The 21,638-nt window shown below is 41.4% G+C and overlaps 1 pseudogene; it reads left to right on the forward strand.

Annotated features, from left to right (window-relative positions):
• Window positions 1–310: 310 nt before the first annotated feature.
• LOC148011165 (DEAD-box ATP-dependent RNA helicase 38-like) overlaps window positions 311–21,638 on the forward strand; it is a 32,689-nt pseudogene continuing 11,361 nt past the window's right edge.

The following is a 21,638-nucleotide window of genomic DNA, read 5'->3' on the forward strand; positions in this document are numbered from 1 at the left end:
GGGAATTGAAGCTTGTTTGCAGGAATGGGGCTCCTACAAAGTTCTTGGGAATGGGGCTTCTATGAATGGAATTTCGAAAATTGAAGCCTTACGAGGGGGTTCGCGAAAAAGGCTCTTATGAACGGCCTTGTGGGAATGGAGGCTTTGAGAGCTTCTTCTTCTTCTCTTAAAATCCCAGTGGGGGTAGGAATGGACTTATGGGGGATCTAGTGGGAAGGGGATTTAAGGGAGCCCCTAAGAATATTCTAAAAAGAAGCTTCTAGTAAGCTTCTGGCTATCGCAGCAGCCACGTGGAAGGGGAAGGATAATAATGACGTGGAAGAGGGAGGATAATAATGACGTGGAATGGATGATGATGATTCGGAAGGGCTTGATGGAGGCACGTGGGCTCAACGTCAGCATGCGGCATCAACGGCAGCAACCCGACACTTGGCCTTTGAAGGTGGGATGGCTCGCACGGCAGCAAGTAGCTCTTGCTTTCAGTGTGGCGGCCTCTCCTTGTGTCCGTCAGCGTGTTCTGGCTCTACGGCGGCGGCTTCTCCAACACGACCTCTCCCTCTCCACGACTTCAGCACGGCAGCTCCCTGCTTCAACCTCCCTACCTCCCCTCCACTAAGGGGATTTTTATAAGCCAAGGGGGGAGAGGGGACCTTCCCCACGTGGCCATTACATGGCTCTCTCCCCCCCTCCTCATGCAGCCCACTACTAGCCCATCCCCCCACACTCCTTCTCCTCCAGCCGTGCATCGGCTAGGGAAAAAGGGATAAATATTTTTAAAAAAATGAAATTACTTGCACATTATCCTCTTAACTTCCTCCCAAGAGGATGTTTCCCCACGGCTATGCGGGTTTGAATCCCCGGCCTCGCTTTGCCAAGACGGAGTTCTCAATTTCTCGCGTGCGGTTATTATAGATTAACTGCCGGCACTGAAGATAAGCTTTGCACGAGTTCTACACGATGGGCGGGAGGTCAAGTTTAGTAATATTTTTCGAACGAGAATATTACACTTATTCCATTGGTTTTAATTGACCAATATGTTCTTGTGAGCCTCAAATTGAAATATTTTTTGACACACTGTAACATGTCCACCAACCCTTCAGGAGACAAGTCTTAGTAGTCCATCGGAAAGGAGGTCTAGAAAGCTTCGCCCAGCACTCCCATGGAATGTTACGGGGTATGCGATCTAGGGCTTTCCGAACTTGTTTGACACTGCTTTTCTATGTCAAGTGCTAAGATTACGTGAAGGAACCGGTGCCTAATGGGCTAATTAAGGAAGCTGCTTGATGCATGTCCAACTAAATGTGGTAAGTAATTAGATAACTAAAACAACCTGAGGAAAGTGCGGTGGATGTGGCCATGGGTCTGTCCTACGGATGGGTGGTGCCGGTTGGCCAGGAACTTTTCTCAATCATAAAGGACAGCAAGGATATCTTCTTAAAGGAAATGAATAGCAAGGGCGTTGACCTAGAGTCTAGGTTATATTTATCCCGATTTACGCTGCTTTAGGGGAACAGAATGGGACTATGCCTTATGGCAGAGAGGTCGAGCCTTGCATCCCTCTCATTTCCCATTCTCCTTGAACCAAGTGCAGCATGAATTCACTCGGCCCTAGCGTTTTGGCATAAAGTAGTTTGCTCAAGGTTCGATGCTAGTTGAATACATTCATAAAGTCCAGCCCGCAGGCTTGTCCATAATCCACCGGAAGGCTATCCAACAATCCACATGGATTACTAATCCAAATTTCTGCCCATAGACTACTATGCGGGCCTCGAGATCCAATGCCGAGTCACATTGGCCTCTTGTGCAGGGCCCAAAAGGCGAGGGATTTACAACCAGAGCCCCCTTGGCACCCAAGCATCCTCCTGCTCCAAGTACGCTCAACAAAGAGACCTCACACGACGGGTTCGGTCCACCTTCCCAGCGTGGCTAACAACCCCCTTGGTTAGGGTCAGGCAGACAGTCAGGGGTAACGGAGGTTGCCTCTCCCTTCACGCCTTCAACTTGAAGCATTAGATATCTTTTCATCCTTTAGTTCCTTGTGCAAACAAATCAAACAGTGCTCTCTAAACTGTTACAAGCACAATCATATCCAGTGGTCGTTATTTGGCCAACTGCTAAGGAGTGAATCCTTCTCTTCGAATGCATCCATCATTCGATCCGGGATCAATTGCAATTCGACAAGATTCCCAAGGGTTTGTTTGTTAACCCTTATGTCCTTGGGTTAGGGCCGTTACCCTATTAACCCAACTTAACCAATACCTTAAGTTCTATTAATAGTAAATATATTGCTCCAAATTATTGGTTGGTCCTTTGCTTCCAAGCAAATGTCTAATTCCCTTATCTTGGTCACTTTTCCCAAGAAAGGTGCTATATCAGGAAGACTACTCATCCTCTTGCAAGATAAACTTGCGCAAGAATCTGCCAATCTCATTCCGAGGAATTGGCCATTCTCTTGTGATCAAACCACAAGATCATGCGACGTTGCAGCTTGTTGCACAAGTGTCGCATCTAGTCCCTGGGACTATTTTACCCATCGAACAACGTCTTCTAATCAGGGAATCATGATTAGATAAGAACATGGTTTAGGGTGTCTTCATATCCAATCCATTCCTGATTGCACTAGGCCGACATCGTCGGTCCTAGGGGTTCCAACTCAATCCGAGTTTCATCTTTTTAATGAGTGATCTTAAGGGTAGAAACCCTAATTTGTTTCTTGCAAGTATGTCTGATTGTCCCTATATTCCGTGGATGTGGGCAGGATTTTAGGGTATGAGAGCTTCGACTTGGCAATGAGTGCGACTAGTTCAAGTCCTTAACGTGCTAAACCCTAGTTAGCACTTGGAGTCTGTTGTATCAATTTAACCATCCTAAGCGAATCCTTTGCAGTTTAGGTGTTTAGGGTAAATCAATTTACTTGTCTTACGACAAGGACGAGCCATTTCTAAAGACATTGTCTTGATCTAAAAGGGGGAAACTAGTTGCATTACGATACAATCCTCGTAAGCACACGATTCATTGCCTCTATGTATGATTAGATTTATAAACCCTAACTTTTCTTGTTAAGATCAAAGCGCATGTTAAGTTACGGCATAATTTCCATTGATCCTACTAGAACATGCATTCACGATTCATGCCACTAAGCTTTTAGTGTTTTATGTTAAAACGAACCATGTAGCCTTTCCCTAACTATGTTTCTGAATGAATTTATTCGTAGAAAAATGGGCATTATGCAACCTTTCCTAATTACTACGTAGTTTAAATGATATTTATGCCAATTGAAGCTAGAGTTAACCTACTTCATGCAACTTTAGAATCTTTCCATGCTTTGCAGTTTCCTATGGTTGATAATGACTTTTTAATGAATCATTACAAAGAAACATTTGTCTAATAATGTGACATGCGATTTATTCTTTCCATGCATAATCGAAGGTGTACTACAATAATTTCGACTTTGTAATGATAGTCATTAGTTGAACTAGATTCGTTACTTTGCAATGCACAAAAACAACTTGCTAAGAATGCATAGACATCTTATGTTCTTTTTTCGTTCGTTCCATTGAAAAATACAAATGACCAATCTTCAATTGTGAGTTACTTCTTTTAAAAATAGCCAATGCATTTCAATCACAAAAGTGCATCCTAATTCTATCAATTAACCATGCATAATTGCAATATTTCGACATAAATCAAAAATAGGAAGAAAACCTGGACTTGTGGGTTCGGTGAAATGTCCACATGAATGTTAGGAGATGATCCTCCTGCGGTTGCCCCTTCTGAGTTTTTAGGGGCCATCGTGAATTCGATCTCCGGTTAGCCTTCATGGATTTCAAACTTCTTGCCTTGGCTTGCAGTCTTATGATCTTGGCCCGTCTCCCTCGTATGCACAATTGCCTTTGAGGTATGGATTCCTATACCGAAGTTCCGACTTGCAGAATTTGGCTTTGGGAGGCCTTAGGGTTCGGAGCTTGGGCCTTCTTCTTTCGAAAAAGAGGGATTCGTGAGAGGGTTCTTGCGAAAGCCTTGCGGAAATGGAGGCTTGAGAGATTCTTCTCCTTGAAATTCTGGGCTAGGAATGATTTTATGGGGCCTTGTGGAAAAGGGAACTCCAAATCCCAAGCCTAGGGGCTTGTGGAAGATTGGTGGGAAGGACTTTAAACTTATTTTCTTCAAAATCCTGGGGTAAAGACCTTGAAAAAAGGCTTAAAGAAATCCTCTTCAATGGGCTTATGGGGGAAATCGAGTGGGAAGGGCTTAGAGAAACCCCTCTTCTTCTTACAAGAACCGGGCTAATATGGGCTTATGGGGATCTCAACGGGAAGGGCCTTTAAAACCGAAGATAAATATTGCTTGTGGTGGATGCAATGGGAAGGGGCCTTAAAAATCCCGGGAGTAAAATGGGCTTTATAGGGATTCCACGAGAAGGGGCTTTAAAAACCCGGGGCTAATATGGCTTGTGTGGTGGGAATGCAATGGGAAGGGGGGCTTAGAGAAGCCCCCTTAGAAGCTTCCAAGAAGCTTCTAGGGGGTGTGTGATGGCCACGTGGAAAAAAATGGAATTTATGGCTACGTGGACGATGGGGATCTTGATGGCGGTCGTGAGGTAGAATGGCGGTAGCAACACCAGTCGGCGGCTGCTGGCGGCGGCTAAACAAGCCACAGGCGGCGTGTCAACTGGCGTCTCCCTCTAGCACGGTGACTCCACAGCTACAGCAACTCCTTCCTCCTCCACGCACAAATTCCACAGCTCTCCCCTCTTCTTCTCACGGTGCAGCACGGTACTCTCTTCCTTCCTCTACACACAACGGTTATCAATGGCAACGTCGAGCCTCCACAGTCTGGCGCCGTCTAATAGCCTCTTCTCCTCTCACGTCATATGTAGCCTATCGCAGCTCTCTGTCCTTTTTACCTTCCCCCTTAGAAGTTGTATTTATAGGATAAGGGGGGGAGAGGGATCCCCCCCCCCCCCACATCCCCCTTGCATGGTATCCTCCCTTCCACCTCCTCCAGTTGCCCATAATAGCCCATCCCCTTCCCTCAACCACGCATCGGCTGGGGGAAGCTAAACAAAAAAAAATTGCAATAATCCCATCATTATCCTCTTGACCTCCTCCCAAGAGGGAGTTCACCTGCAGTTATGCGGGTTTTGAACCTCGTTCCCAATTTGCCAATGGAGAGGTCATGATTCCTCAGTACGGTTTTATAGATTGCACTGTCGGTAACTCCAATGCCGGAATTGACCTTTGCATGAGTTTCACGCGGGGTGTGGAAAGTCGGACTAGTAATATTTTTCAACGAAAATATTACACACACATTATATAAGTTGATATTTTGATGAGCTCTATGGCTTCTATGAGTATCCATTGGGGCACTTTGTGCAAGTTGCACAAGGAAATATGTAGAGGCATGCACTTGCTTCTAAAATAGTCCAACTTGCTTTTGTTCGAGGGGATTCCAAAGAAAGATAAGGCATCCAACAAATAATAGGATGGGTTAGGGATGGGCCTGAAAAAGCTTTTGCTTAGAATGTTTTTGCAACAATTTATCCTACTTACTTCAAATTTGGGATGGGTGAAAAAAAAGCAAGCCTAATTTCCTCTTCTCACAGTCCACTATGGTGTCCACCAACAGCAGTGGTAGTACGGAAAAAAAAACACAAAAGCCTTCCAACCCAATACATAGAGAGTGAGAGAAAGAAAAAGAAGAGCCTTTAGAGTCCACGCCGCCAAAAGATGGCTATGAAAAGGGGCCCGAAGATGGGGAGTCCACATCCAAGCTGAAATCCTTGTCCCTCTACAAAGAGGCCTCCAAAGATGAAGAGGCCTCTAAAGACCAGACCTTCACAGGTAATGATGTTGACACTCTTGAGGTCAACTTGGAGTCAGGAAATCTTGATTTTGTGGAATCATCAAAAGCTTCCATTAAAGCTGTAAGTTGTCCTTCTTTTCTTGCTGTAGTTCTGTTAAAATCAGGCTTGTTTACGAATATCTTTATCTCATAATAAAGAATATGTGATTCAAGACAGAGAGCTCAGATTCTATGCCAAACCATGGATTGAATTGGACTTCAAGGAAAAAAATTATTGTCGTATCTCTATTATGTTAGGTTTCTCATTGATCATTGATACGCGTCAGGTCTTGGCTTCTACAAATACATTAAGGATCTAAACCTATCATGCAAGCTCCTGCAGGTGCTCGACTCTGAGATGAACTTTGTGAGACCTAAGCAAGATCTAATCAATTACTTTGTCTATGATCCTAAATCCACCATACTACCATCTTATTGCACAGGCTCATGACAAGACTACATGTTGCATCCTTGGAATGCGGAGTAGGGTGGTTGAACCTGCTTTGAAAGCACCTCAGGTCTATGATCCTAAATCCACCATACTACCATCTTATTGCACAGGCTCACGATAAGACTACATGTTGCATCCTTGGAATGATGAGTAGGGTGGTTGAACCTGCTTTGAAAGCACTTCAGGTAATCTGTGTTTGTCCAACCATAGAATTGGCTATCCAGGTATTTTCATATGTATTTTGAAGGAATTTCATTTCTAAAATTTTCTCATGTTGTCTAACTTGGTGTGATTTCCTAGCAGAATGATGAGGTGCTTCAAAAGATGGCCAAATTTTTGGGCATCACTTCCGTTTGTGCCATCTCTTCATATTCTGCCAATATCAACTCTTCTCCAAGAGCAAAGCATGAGTAGATTGTTGATCGAGTTGTGATTTGGTACACCACTAGGGACCGTTAAAAAAGGGATGAATACAAAAATCATGAGCACCAACCACATAAAATTGCTAGTTTTTGATGAAGCTGCTTGCACATGTTTGTTTTATTTGCATATGATTCTTTTTTTTTTTCATTATTCTCTCTTATAGATTGGGGTTATCGCCTAGAGAACAATGTTTTGACAACAATAATGGTGCACTTTTCTAGAAGTTGTGGGTATCACATTTAGAATTTTTGAGTGTAGAGATGTGGACATGAGCGTGTTTTCTCTATGTTAGTGTTGGTAATGGTTTCCAAGATGATTCTTCACATATCATTAAGTACATCACAAAAAATAGTGGTGGCTATCAGGTGCGTATATATGGATATTTTCCTTAATTGCATGTAGAATAAAGAAATAACATTTCTCTTGTTGTATCAAGTCTCTTGGGAAGGAATTTTGGTGTTATGTCCGCCCCTCTAGCTTTATTTGAAACCATTTGTCATGTCATAAGTTGATAACCATTTGTCACATCATCAATTGATAACAAGACTAAATATGGCGAGTTAAGTTTGCATATTTGTATCCTATTACCTTATCTGCATCATCATAACTCAGAATGGGGTCACGTTTACACTTCTTGAATATGTAGGTGTTGTTTTTTTTCTATAACATTCAATGATCAAGTGAGGGAGTTCACAATAAAGATAGCCCCCAAGGCAATCATTATGTTTGTAAATAAAGAAGAACTCTCTCTTGATGTTATCCTCATGTTATCAATACATATCATGTAAAGTTCCCAAATGAATCAGACAAAATGTCTATACTTATTGATCAAGTATTTCGTGTTGCTTAAAAGTTTGGGCAAGCAATTATTTTTGTCTAAACCCAAAGTAGTGCAAGGCAATTACATGACAAACTGGCAGCAATGAGATAACGTGCACATCCATTCATGGTGGCATGTCTTTTGAGGATCATGACCTCATCATAAATGAATTTAGGTCTAGAATGACATGTATTTTGATAACAACAAATGTGCTCACTAAAGGTTTTGATCAAGTACATGTAACTACAAGTTCCTTTTAGGCAGGCATATTTGTTTGTTATGTGTAAACTGTTAGATACAGGATTCTTGAATATGGACCAACAAGTTTTTTTAATGTAACTTTATTTGTATTTATTAGTATTTTTTGGTTTTTTAATTGTGAATCCTTTTTGTGCTGGGGAGCTCAGGTCACTCTCGTGGTCAACTATGATCTAGTAGTTAAAAAATGAATACCCCTAAGAGCCAAACTATGAATTATACCTACATAGGATTGGAAGGAGTGGTTGATTTGGTAGAAAAGGTATGTAATGATTTTCTTCAATCAAGCTAATTTAGATGATATGGGGAGGACTAAATAGAGTGAAAATTTCTTGCAAGTGTTGCTTTCAATCTCTTTGCAAAAAAAAGAGACGAAGAAAATTTGAAGAAGATAGAAAGATATTTCAATTGATCTATTCCTCAGGTGCAACATCTCAATGGTTGCATTTTTTTCTCTTGTTTTAGTAAGGCAATTGTTGTCCTGCTAGATGAATGATAGCATGTTTATCATATGATCATATAAAGCTGCAAGTTGCAGAAAAAAGCTAGTCCTATGTGAAGTTGGTGTTGGAGCTTTAATAGCAGTGTACTATTCATGTGCAAATGTGAGTGAATAACATGCAATTTGTGTCACCTTCCATCTTGAGACTTGTTCTATAGTTTAAGAAACAAACCCAATCTAGGGTAGAGATTCTTTGATAGTGACGATTTGTTATGGTTTGCAAGTATAGAAGCACACATATGTGAGTGCCATAAGGGTTAGGGCAGGAATCACTTTAGAATGGAGAGACTTGGGTTGGTTCAATATGACATGGAAACTTTACCTCTAATCTTCCTTACTTTCAACTTGGTGCCTATTGGGATAGTCCCTTGCCATGTGCCCCTCCTGTTCACATGTAAAGCATGTATTTGCAACCATTAACTCCTTGCATTAAGCAAGTGTTTTCCACGTTTTTCTATGTTGGGACCTATTTTTAGATTTGCTCCTCTTTTTAGCCTTTGATCCTTTCCCCTTTCAAAGCACTAAAAACCCTATTTTATTATAGACACATAGAAGTACTACAGCTAGGGATGGTAGCTTCTTGAATACCACACAAGCTATGGTAGGAGGCTTGGACAAATCTAGAGAGGCAAGGGGACAAAAATGGTAGCTTGTTTTCAACCCCCAGTCAAAATTTAGAGGTAAACTTGCCAAGAAAGAGTCATAGGAGTTAGTGACAACCTAGAACTGTGTTACTTTTTGAAAGGAGGTCTTCTCTCTCTGTTCTTGCCAAGCTTTTTCTCAAACAGGCATGGAGGGCATCCTTCAAACTTCTTTCTTACTCTTTGTGCTCAAGATATGCCTATAGAACCTTGGGGCAAGCATCCCACAGACCTCCCTAAGCACATAGACTACCATATTTGCCATTTTTAAACAAGAATTTGGGCCACGAGATCAATTTGTTTTGCTTCACAAGGTTTACCTAAGAGATTCACATAAGGCTTCAAGCTCAAGAAAATGGGGCACTCAATAGGATGAGAAGCAAAGCTAGATTGGCATCAAGATCTATGGTCCAATCATTGGGGATTTATATGCCTAGAAGTTGTCCAATGTTAACAAGGCTGATGTTTGATTTGGGTGCCAACCCAACAAAGGGCTGAGATGTTCGACTTCCAACTTGTGAAGCCGTAGGTTGTGGACTTGGCGGAAGGGGAGGCTTCAAAACCTTTGTAGCCATGAAGGGTTATAAAGCAAATTAATTGAAAAATCCCAGACATTGAGCTAGAGTTAATTGATTGAGTTTGTGCAATAGGTGGAACTAATGCCTCGTTTGCCCCTCTAGAGAAATACAAAAGATGGGGTGTCCCACTTGGTTGTGGTGGTTGGACCTGCATCGGTTGAGAAACATTGGGTTTAGATGGCCCTGATGAAATAGGCTGATGAGTCTGACTAGGTTGAAGAATTTAAGCAACATGCCATGATGGCATTAAACTAGTTTGTAAAAATGCTTCCAGAAAGTTGTTAGCAATTCCATCAATATTCAGTTCCAATGAAGATGCAGAGGAAGTATTAGTGGCATCGCACCCTCCTAGAGTGTTTGTTGCAGTCAACTATTTCTCTTGTGAGGTTGGCACAAAGATTTGTATCACCATTGGCTGCTGGGGTGTTTGAATAGGTTGAATGATTGTAGGTGGCTGCTAAAGAGGCTCGATAATTGTAAAAGGAGCTCCAAAAATAGCTGGCAAATAAGACAACCGGTTATGATTTTATCACCCACCCCTCTGGGCTCAATAGATAGTCCATCTCCACCACAAGGACAATGATGTTGCACCTCTTTTTAGGGTACTGAACAAGTGGTCAACATGAAGGAGATCATAGTTCTAGAATAGGAGCTGAAAGACTCGCATCACATTCTTGATCTTCTTCCAATCGATGCCTAATCCTGTAATGTAAGACTTCTGAACAACACACTACTTTGCCATACATTCCCTTCTGACCTTCCAACCATGTTGGAGCTGTCTTGAGCCGCTTGGGCCATTCCAGGGGCCATTCAGTACTGCACACATCCTCATCAGAGGTAGCTTGTAGATGCAAGCAATCATTGTTACATACCATGCATCAACGGCTTTATTATCTGGATCATAGATAGGAGGGAAATTCTTTTCCCAGGTCTCATAGCAAGAATTTGTCGTTGGCTTTTGAAAGACAATGATATTAAATACCCATGGCCTACCAAATCATCATCGAAGGCATTGAATGTTTCTCACAGATTCATTGAACCTTCTTTGGCTTTATCTTCATCAAAGTCGAATGTGCCTGATGAGCTATGGGCATCTAACGGCCATGGGAAAAAGATTGACCAGTGGTGGGTCAGTGCCTCAATAATTTGCTTGAAGAAACTGAAAATGCATGGTCTAAATTTGATGGCAATGGTGCAGCATGGGTACAACATGTGTGCCAAAATTTGATGCCTTTTTTTATAGAAATGATAACTCTTATGATACAAGTTTTCTATGTGAGTCTCTTCTAAAGCTGGTCATGGTAGTACTTGATGAATGACAGGACACTTGAAGAAGTTCATATGCTTGTTGAATTCATGCTAAATAAGTTATCGAAGAATGTGAGCAATGACTTTGTTTTCGAGAAGGACAGAAAAGAATTCACTCAAAGATCATGGAAGATCTTACTGATAGGTGCAAGTTCTTCTCAGGGAGTTGTAGCAACTACGCAGTATGGATTAGCATTGGGCCCTTTTCCAAAAGCCTTGGAGCTTAAAAGAATCCCTTCCTGAGCTAACTCAAGCCCTCCATTGAATAGAAGTTTTTAGCAGCTAAGCTACACAATAAATCAAAAAAGATCAAGAACCCGCTTCTGCATATCTTGCTTCCACTTCGGCAGCTCATAGAACTGCTTAAAGTCCATTCCAAATACCTTTTTGAAATCTTAGGTGAAAGGTATGACTCTCTCTTTAGTGGATCTATTCCAGGAGCTAGGTTTGCAGATCTTGCTTGAAGTCTATCATAGCTATCAAAAGAAGATTCACCCACATCTCCATTTTGGCACTCTTCTATAGTATCAAAAGGCTATTATGAACTACAAATTAGGGAATTTTGGCTCTATACCTTCATTCTCATTGTTGAGAATCTCTCATAGTGCTTGCATCTTGGACATTCCTCTTCCTTGAGTCTTGGATAGCTTAGCACTTTGGCACTATTGAGGCTTCAATATTCCTTGTGGACTCTTCATCAAGTAATCAAAGTGCACTACTATGGAGCATTGCAACTATGGTATACATGGGAGTGCATGATAGGTGTTTTGATGCTAATTGGACTATGGATGTGATATACTTATGCCTCCAGAGATTCTATTATAATTGAAAAGGATATTGATACATTGACTTTTGTTAACAATGACACTTATGTTTTGATGCTAATTGGACTATGGATGTGATATACTTATGCCTCCAGAGATTCTATTATAATTGAAAAGGATATTTATACATTGACTTTTGTTAACAATGACACTTATGGTGACACTCATCTACTCATGCTGACATTGAGATGTCTATGAACTTGAAAATGGTACTCATAGTGGTATTCATATGTCTATGTTGGCATGTATATGCCCCTGTTTGGTAGTTATACTTATGTTGGTCATGATATGATCACGTTTGACAAGGTTATGCTCTTTTTGGAAATGCATTTGGCCATGGTGGCAATAGTTTGGATCATATTGGCAGCGGCTTCCAACCCACCATGATTTATAGGACAACTTTTAGCCTATAATAGGCTTATACATGCTATTCTAGACTTCTATAGGTGTTTACAAAGGTATTTCTGGTTTGGGGAAGTATTTTCAAGTCTCCTAGGGTGCTCGTAGGTCTCCCAAAGTTCCTTATTCATTTTTATTACTTGGTTAGACCCTATAGGGTATTGACTGTCCAAAAGAGGCCTCTCATAGTTGTAAACAGGGTGTTGGACTGCACAATTCCTTAGCCAAACATTTCGTATTATATAATTTTTTATATAAGACTACTTATTACATACCTATACTTGTTGCGTAGAGGGATCAATAGATTTCAGTAGATCTAGAAAGCTCCCCAATCAGAGCTCTCATTTGAGAGTTACAACCACTTTTGTGTGTAGTGGTCCTATGGGACGCATTAGTTCCCTTCTGTATAGCCACAGAAAGTTGTTCACAACTGATTCTGAATATTCTGTCATAATTTTTTTTACATAAGCTCATAGAGGGAACTCTCCCCTATGTTTTGAATTAGAAATTTCCCCAATCAGATCTCCCTAGCCAAAGTTATCTCAGATTTTTTGACTAGGGGTCTGTGTGGATTGTACCTTCAATGGCAGGGGACAAGGATAAGAGAAAGATTAGTGACCCAAGAATGTGGAGCTTTGCTCCACACTTCACGGTGGCTTGATGCAAGGGATGCAGAAAGGCATAAGGACTTGATGGATAAAATGCATCAGCAAAGAGACAATAGTATTTGCAAAAATAAATAAGTATTGGCTCATAGTTCTGGCTCCTTTTCTCACTCTTAGCATCCCCAAATGAATGCATTGAATGCTATATGGCAACAAGAAGCTCTTTGCTACAAGCCACAATCAACTAATCGAGCAACATAATCAGTGCATGTCTAAGATGGACTGAGTGATCTCAACCATCTCAGTCACAAACATACAAACCCAAGCAATCAATGACAAACTTGCTCAAATGGCTACAATTAAAAGGATAGATCAACAGTAGCATGGGCATTCTCATGGAAATTATGAATGCCATGACTAGTGGCATGGTTTGTGTGTGCAAATGCAGGAACATCATGTGCCTATTTATGGTCAGCACATGTATATGATGAATGTGCATATTTTGAGCAGGACATGCATGTGATGACTATGTATGTTCTTATGAGCTATATTCTGGTCACACACATGGACAACCATCTAGATAGCCTTATGTACATGGGCAACATCATGGAAATGTATAGGAGTATATACATGGGGAGCAACATCATCATCAACAACTAAGTGATTGATATCATCAACCACTTGATCATTACTATATGAGCAGCATGCACATCCTTATGAGCAACATGATGCTTCTCACAAATGATGCCATGATGAGAGCATCTCACTGGAGATTAATGAGAAGGTGCCCCATCAATCCTCCATCAACCCAAGGCCCTTAACTTTGAATGCCCAGTAGTAGCCACGCATGTGGGACTCATGGATATGAAATGCCTAGGGGTTGATGTAGTGAATGCTATAGTGATTGTAGCATTGTTTGCTCCAATTCTACCTGACATAGTGGTTCTCAATGAGTTTATGGACAAGTCAATGCATGCTACTGTCTCGGTCAATGAGGATCTTGTGCTACCATCGATGCTTGAAGATGACAGCATGAATTACTTATATGATACAGTGGATGCATCTTTATGAGGAACATGATACTTCTCATGAATTATGCCTCACTGTAGCTTCATGAGAAGGTGCCCCATCAGCCCAAAGTCCTTAATTTTTAATGCCTAGTAGCAGCCACGCATGTGGGACTCATGGACATGAAATGCTTAGGGGTTGATGCAGTGATTGAATGCTGTAGTGATTGCAACCATATTTTCTCCAGTTCTACTTGGCACAGTGATTCCCAATGAGTTTATGGGAAAGTCAATGCATGCTAACATTTGGGTCAATGAGGATCTGGTGCTACCATCATTGCTTGAAGATGACACCATGAACTTGACAATGGTACTTATAGTGGTATGCCTATGTCTATGGCAAGTATATGCCCCTATTTCGCAATGATACTTATGTTGGTCATGAGATGATTATGTTTGACAAGGTTATGCTCTTTTTGGAAATGCATTTGGCCATGGTGGCAATGGTTTGGATCAAATTGGCAGTGACTTCCAATCCACAATGATTTATAGGACAACTTTCAGCTCATAATAGGCTTATACATGCTATTATAGACTTCTACAGGTGTTTATAAAGGTATTTCTTGTTTGGAGAAATATTTGCAAGTCTCTCAGGGTGTGCATACATCTCCCAAAGGTCCTCGTTTAGTTTGATAACTTGGTTAGACCCTATAGGGTATCGACTGTTCAAAACATGGCTCTTACAGTTGTAAACAGGGTGCTAGACTATACAGTTTAGCCACACGTTTCTTATTACAATTTTTTTTGTATAAGACTTGTTATTACATACCTATACTCCTTGCATAGAGGGGATTAATACCTCTGACTAGAGCTAGAAATCTCCCCAATCAGAGCTCTCATTGGAGAGTTACAACTACTTTTGTGTGCAGTGGTCCTATGGAACATGGCTGTAGTCCCCTTCTGTACAACCTCAGAAAGTTGTTCACTACCAATTCTGAATATTTTTTGTCATAATTTTTTTACATAGGCTCATAGAGGGAACTCTCCCCTCCATTTTGAGTCAAAAAGTTCCCCAATCGAATCTTCCTAGCCAAGGTTATCTCATATTTTGTGACTAGGGATCTGTGTGGACTGTACCTTCAATGGAAAGGAACAAGGATAAAAGAAAGATTAGTGACCCAAGAATGTAGAGATTTGCTCCACACTTCATGATGGCTTCATGAAAGGGATGTAGAAAGACATAAGGACTTGATGGATAAAATGCACAAAAAAAGAGACAATAGTATCTACAAAAACAAATCAATCCTGGATCATAGTTCTAGCTCCTTTTCTCACTCATGGCATCCCCAAATGAATGCATTGAATGCTACTCTATAGCAATAATAAACTCTTCAAGCTGCAAGCCACAACCAACTTATTGAGCAACACAATTAGTTCGTGTCTAAGATGGACCGAGTGATCTCAACCATCTTAGTCACAAACATACAAACCAAGGCAATCAATGACAAACTTTCAGTCCTTACGACTCAAGTTGCTTAAATGGCTATAATTAAAAGGACGACTCAACATGATTATGAGCAATAGTATGGGAATTCTCATGGAAATGATGAGTACCATGACCACTCGCATGGTTTGGATGTGCAAGTAGCAGCATCATGTTCCTACTTATGGTCAACATGTATAGGATGATTGTGCATATTTTGAGAAGCAACATGCATTTGATGACTATGTATGCTCTTATGATCTACATTCTAGTCACATACATGGACAACCATCTAGATAGCCTTATTTACATGGGCAAAATCATGCAAATAGATACAAGTATGTACATGGGAAGAAACATCATTATTAGCAACGGAGTGATTGATATCATCAGCCACTTGATCATTACTACGAGCAGCATGCGCATCCTTATAAGCAAAATTATACTTCTCACAAATGATGCCATGATGAGAGCATCTCATTAGAGCTTCATAAGAAGGGGCCCCATTAGCTCAAGGCCCTTAGCTTTGAATGCCCAGTAGTAGCCATGCATGTTGGACTCATGGACATGAAGTGCGTAGGGGTTGATGCAATGAATGCTATAGTGATTGCAACCTCATCTGTTCTAGTTCCACTTGGCACAGTGGTTTCTCAAGTTTTTGGACTAGTCAATGCATGCTACCGTTTGGGTCAATGAGGATCTTGTGCTACCATTAGTGCTTGAAGATGACACCATGAATTGCTTCTATGATACATTGGATGCATTGGATCACAATTATCCTTTTGACTGTAGTGGTAGTATGGTGACCCATGCTTGTATGGATGACCCTTATGCTCTTGATGCTTATTATGTAGGGTCGTGAAAGACGTTGCTAGTTTGTGAGATGGTTTTCCTTTGGTCAACATCTTGAGGACTATCATTTTTTTAGCAATAGTGAGATTTTGGGTGGGAGGAGTGGGGTACAATATTTTCTTTTCTGAGAGTTGAGAGGTGAGGTTAAGGATTTAATTTCATCAAGTAACTGTATTTGCATTTTGCATGATGCATGAGCACATATAGAGAGGCTAGGTATCATTTTCCATTGCATCCATTTTTCTTTGCATGGAGCATCGTTTGATTGGTTGCATAGCATGGATCCATTGTTGCATAAATATCAAATCATGAATGATTGAGCATTGTGTACATATTTCAATACCATATTTCTTGCTAGGATAATTTGCATTGCGACAAAGCATGTGTCCGAACAGATGTAGAGGCATGAGCTCGAGCTCAACCTTCAAGAACCATGGACCGCTTATTGGTCAAGCATTTCAAGTGAGCACTAATGGCTACCTCTCACATAGCCAATGTGCTATCCCTCTCTACGAGTGTAGTGAGCTTACCTTAATGCCCGATTGAGTTGCTTTCTCTCTCAAGCACTCTCATACTCCAAGATTTGTGATGCATGCTAAAGCATCCTCAAGCCTCTTCCTTCAAGCTCCATCCTCCATAGCCACATGTGAAATGAGAGAAGAGAAGAGGAGAAGAAGAAGAAAGGAGATAGTGGAGGGATTCACCTTCAAGATCCCTCACACTCACACACTCACTCCCTTAATCACTCACACTCCCTCCCTCAAGCACTCACAAGCAAGCAAGAGAAGAGAAGAAGGATAGTCCACTTTGCCACACACCAAAGAATGAGCTCTCATTCATTTTTTGAACTTTATATACAAAACCCTAGATCCATTTTGGGTGGTCATCCCCTTATTCCCTTTTTCTTACATGACTGACCGTGGCCTAGGCCCTTTTTTCCATTGTCCTTCTTTCTTCCTAGTTTAATCCTACCACCTATTCATGGATACAAATTGCACAAGAGGGAGCCTGGCGATCTTTTACAGAGGTTTTGGCTATGCCTTTATATTTAGAGGTGCACTTTCTTGCTTTTGGCTTCTTCTAGCTTCCATGGTTGCGTCTTTACTCCTGATGGATGTTCCCATGCTTTTAGATTTCTTCTCGGCCCACTCTCTTGTGGGGCACATTTTCCTTTTTTTCGCCTTGCACTATTCCTCCTGATGACTCATTTTCCACTTCCTTCACTTTGGAGTAAACATTACCCCCCTCCTAGTTGAGTGCCAGTTCCATGGCACTACTGGGTGGTGAGTCAAATAGTGTTGCTTGGGCAATCATGTGGCTTTTTGAATTTGTATACGAGCCCTATTGGAAGGTGTGTTAGAGGGATCTATGGTTCTAGAAGGTCCTTGAGTTGGACATGAGCCCTGGTATTGGAGGAATTTATGGACTTAAAAGGCCATTGTGTTGGATATGAGCCATGGTGTTGGAGGCATTTATGGACTTGAAAGGCCCTTGGGTTGGATATGAGCCCTAGTGTGTGTTGGAGGGATTTATGGAACTGGAAGGCCCTTGTATGATCCCTGGTGGAAGGTGTGCTGGAGGGATTTATGCCTTTGAAATTGAAGATAACGTTGGGCGAATCTCTGCATGGAGAGAGGTGGGAGTGTGGATCCATTTTTGAAATTGAAGATATAGTTGGATATATCTATCATTTGGCCCTCCCTTGCTGCCTTCTCCTCTGATGTTCCAAATGAACTTCTTCATTCACTTTTTTGTTGAAAATTGCATGGATCTAGAGCATGGGTATGGCAGATGAAACACAAAGACAATGATCATGATGACATAGATTAGATATACCAATTGTTACTCAAGTGAATTAGGTTCCAAGATGGAAGATTGGACTCATAAATACAATCTTGAGTATGACATTGACTATAACTGAAAGGACAAAGTACAATTGTATTCCATTGAAAAGTGAACCAAGTATATGTCTTTATAGCTTTTCAGCTTCTCCACTTTCCTCACTGTGCATATGGGATTCAGGACATCTCTTCATGGAGCATACATCATTTGTTATTTCTTAACACCCCCCTCAAATGATTAGTCCCTACACTTGCTAGCTTTCCCCCCCCCCCCCCCCCCCCCCCCCCCCCTTACATGATAACATGGCCTGGGAGACTAGCTCATAGACAGCCTAGCCAAGTTAAAGCTTGAGACTTTACATATTTGGCAAGGGTTTTCTACAAATATGAGAGCGGAATTTTGGTGCTGAAATTGCTTAAAAATAGCTAAAAATTATGAATATTAAGGGAAAAATATCCAATGTCAAAGGCGGCGGCTCGACCTAGGACGATTTTAAGCACCAAAGTGCTCTAAGGACGCCTGGGCAACACTTGCGGATTTTTAGTAATTTTTCCATGCGCCTGTGGCAGTCAATGGAGCTAGCAGTCAGTGCGGGATGCTGAGACGAGCTCACAAAAATTTTCAGATCGAGATTCGGACGCCGTATGCGAGAGGAGTCGGGAAAAGGGCCAAAAGGCCGGTCAAAAATTGGGAGGTGCCCAAAAATGAGAAGTGAAGGGGTGCCTTTGTGAAAGGGCACCCCCCTTCCAAAAATCATGATTGAGGGGGGGGAGGGGCGGAGTGCTGCTACAGGCCGCCGAAAAAAACGGCGCCCCCCCTTCCCCCCCAAAATGAAGATGGTGGCTCACAAGCAAGCCATGGATCCAATTGCAGAAGGCAACCGCACTCATCCTCCGCTCCGTATCGCTCCGGTCCACGCGAGGAATGGCAGCCTCTAGAGGGAGAGAGAAAATCAGCCTTTCTCTCTCCTCCCTCTCTCTCTTCTAAGGGGAAGTCCATGTGGGAAGAGAAAAGAAGAAGAAAGAATGGTGGAGGCTTGTTCGGCATCGATCGGATTGCTCCACGGGCTGGAAATGGTGATTTGTTATCGTCATGAGCATGAAGTGCTGCTGATTTTCAGATTTGCAGCCATGGACATGAAACCCGAAACACGCAAATAAGCGGTAATTCAAAAATTTTCAAAGGAAATTTGAGATTTTATGGCTTTTGATAGATAAAGTGTTGTTCATGTGGGCTAAAAATTGTTTATGTTGTTGTTTTCCATGAGTACTTGCTATTCATAATCAGAAAATCAGAAAAACATGCATCTTGTGACTCAAAATAATACACTAAAACACGTAAAATATGGAAAATCAAGGGAAAATGATGTTTTTGGGCATAAAAAATGGAGGAATAAATAGGAACACCAACTAAATTTTCATTTTTCTTGCAAGAAGGAACTAAGGGTCACAGCCCATAACCTATTTTGAATTTTCAGTAATATAAAATAATGCAAAAAATAAGGAAAAATACAAGGAAAATAGAGAAAAACCACAAAAAGTAGGGGAAAAATGCATTTTGGGTGCAGAAAATTAGTGAAAATTAAGAACAATGTGTGTGAATGTTTGTGGGGACTGAAGCATGAGGATTTTCCTCAGTTCAACCCCACCTTCTTGTTCTAGTGTGTTTTTCCCGCTCTTTATACATAAAATGATGGCAAAATGCCTTATAAATCTATACAACAATGCAACATTTGATCGATGGGAGGGTAGAGTGGTTAAAATGTGTCCAAATGTGGAGTAAAATGATGAAAAGATTGCTGGTTTTTGTTTGCATGCCATATAGATCGGTGAATAATTCTAGGATAAGAGCCTAGTAGCACGAGGGTTTCCTTGGTGCTAGGTTCGTGCAACGTCGCATAAGAACGGTAGTTGAAAATCATTGAAAGGATGTTTTTCGCATGTGCACAATATTGATTTTACAATTGTTTGAGCATTTGGCATCCACAATATGCATAAATCATGGAAATATTTAAAGGTATCAAAAATCCTGGATGCACATCAATTGCTTTCATTAAGACCTTTACCCACGTTGAGTGAGAGACAGGACACCCTAAGCCATAGGCTAGTCGTGGGGTCTAGGAGAAAGAGAAGTAAGGACAAGGATACATTCCTGTATACGATTAAATGGTACCTTGAGCGGATTTTGTGCGAAATGTTTATATGTTGAGCGACGCATCGAGGGGCCAATCCCCAAGGTGTAGGAGAGTCGCAGAGGGGTGGCGGCACTCAGCCGTTGGAGGACCCCCTATGTCTGTGCTTCATGCCATTAGGCAATGTGTAAGGGACTCCCTCTGAGGAGTAGTGGGTGAGAGAAGAGCGGACTACAAATGACGTAATACAAACGCAAGATGTCTAGGAAGGCAATGTATGTGTCATCAACGCTCCTGACCGCAAGGCCGTGGGGTTGTTGAGTGCGTGAGATAGAGGTCCGGCCCATTCTAGGTTCCATCAGAAGAAAATCCATTAAAGGAAACAAAATCCATATGGGAAAGATAATATCTTCAAAACAATATATCAGAGTTGTTGTTGATGGTGGAAGCATATTCTTCTTCTTCTCTTTCATTCATGAATTGATTCGTATGGTTACCATTTTGCACTTGTTGTGCTTCTTTACAGTGGAAATATTCATTAGATATATGGCCAATCTTACTACAATAATGACATGTCATCCGATCTTTGTTGTTGGAGTTGAATATTTTCAATCGATTACAAGTGGAAAAACAATCAAAGTCAGGAATGATCACATTCTTTATTTATGATACAATTAATTGTAGGAGTTTGCGTGAATTCTCGAAATAATTTTCTGTCTCTTGAAGACAATGGTTTTTATGTTCTCTTGTCCAACTCTTAGCTACTTTGATCAGTTTCTCCTATACAACAGCCAGGATTTCCCTCAGATTACTCTCATACTTATAGAATTCTAGTTCAATACCTCCAAGTATCTTATAAAAAAACATGCTTTCCTATCATCCATCACATTGTTGTTGTCAAATAAATCATATTACTTTGACAAGTGAATTGAGGAGTGAATCCTTGATATGCCACCCTGCTTAGGGACTATTTGTGCATAATCTGCTTCATGGTCCATACCTGTAACGTGTCCACCTATTCCCTTGAGGACATGTCTTAGCAGTCCATCAAAAAGGAGGTCTAGAAAGCTCCGCTCAGCACTCCCATGGAATGTTTCGGGGTTTGCAATCTAGGACTTTCCGCGTCTGCTACGTAGCGGAAGTATTCTGGCTGCTCCCACTTAGGACCAACCTGAATCAGGGTTTCCCCTAATGGTCATTTCCTAAACAGCAACTAGCGTCGAACCCCGAGTGAACTACTTTACGAAGAAATGCCAGGGTCGAAGCGGATTCACGCTGCACTTGGTTCAAGGATAATGGGAAACAAGAGGAATGCAAGGCTCGACCTCTCTGCCCCATAAGGCATAGTCCCATTCCATTCCCCTAAAACACCATAAATCGGGATTATTATAACCTAGAATCTAGGTCAGCGCCCTTGCTATTCATTACCTTTGAGAAGATCCCCTTGATGTCCATTATGATTGAGAAAAGTTCACGGCCAACCGGGACCACCCATCCGTAGGACGGACCCATGGCCATATCCACCGCACTTTCCTCATGGTTGCTTTAGTTGTCTAATTATCTACCACATTTAGTTGGACATGCATCAAGCAGCTTCCTTAATTAGCCCGATAGACACTGGTTCCTTCACGTAATCTTGGCAGTTGACATAGAAAAGCAGAGTCAAACAA

This window comes from Lygodium microphyllum, chromosome 28, assembly GCF_053477565.2.
Source record: "Lygodium microphyllum isolate KBCC chromosome 28, Lygodium_microphyllum_v1.1.10, whole genome shotgun sequence".
NCBI classification, from domain to species: Eukaryota; Viridiplantae; Streptophyta; class Polypodiopsida; order Schizaeales; family Lygodiaceae; genus Lygodium; species Lygodium microphyllum.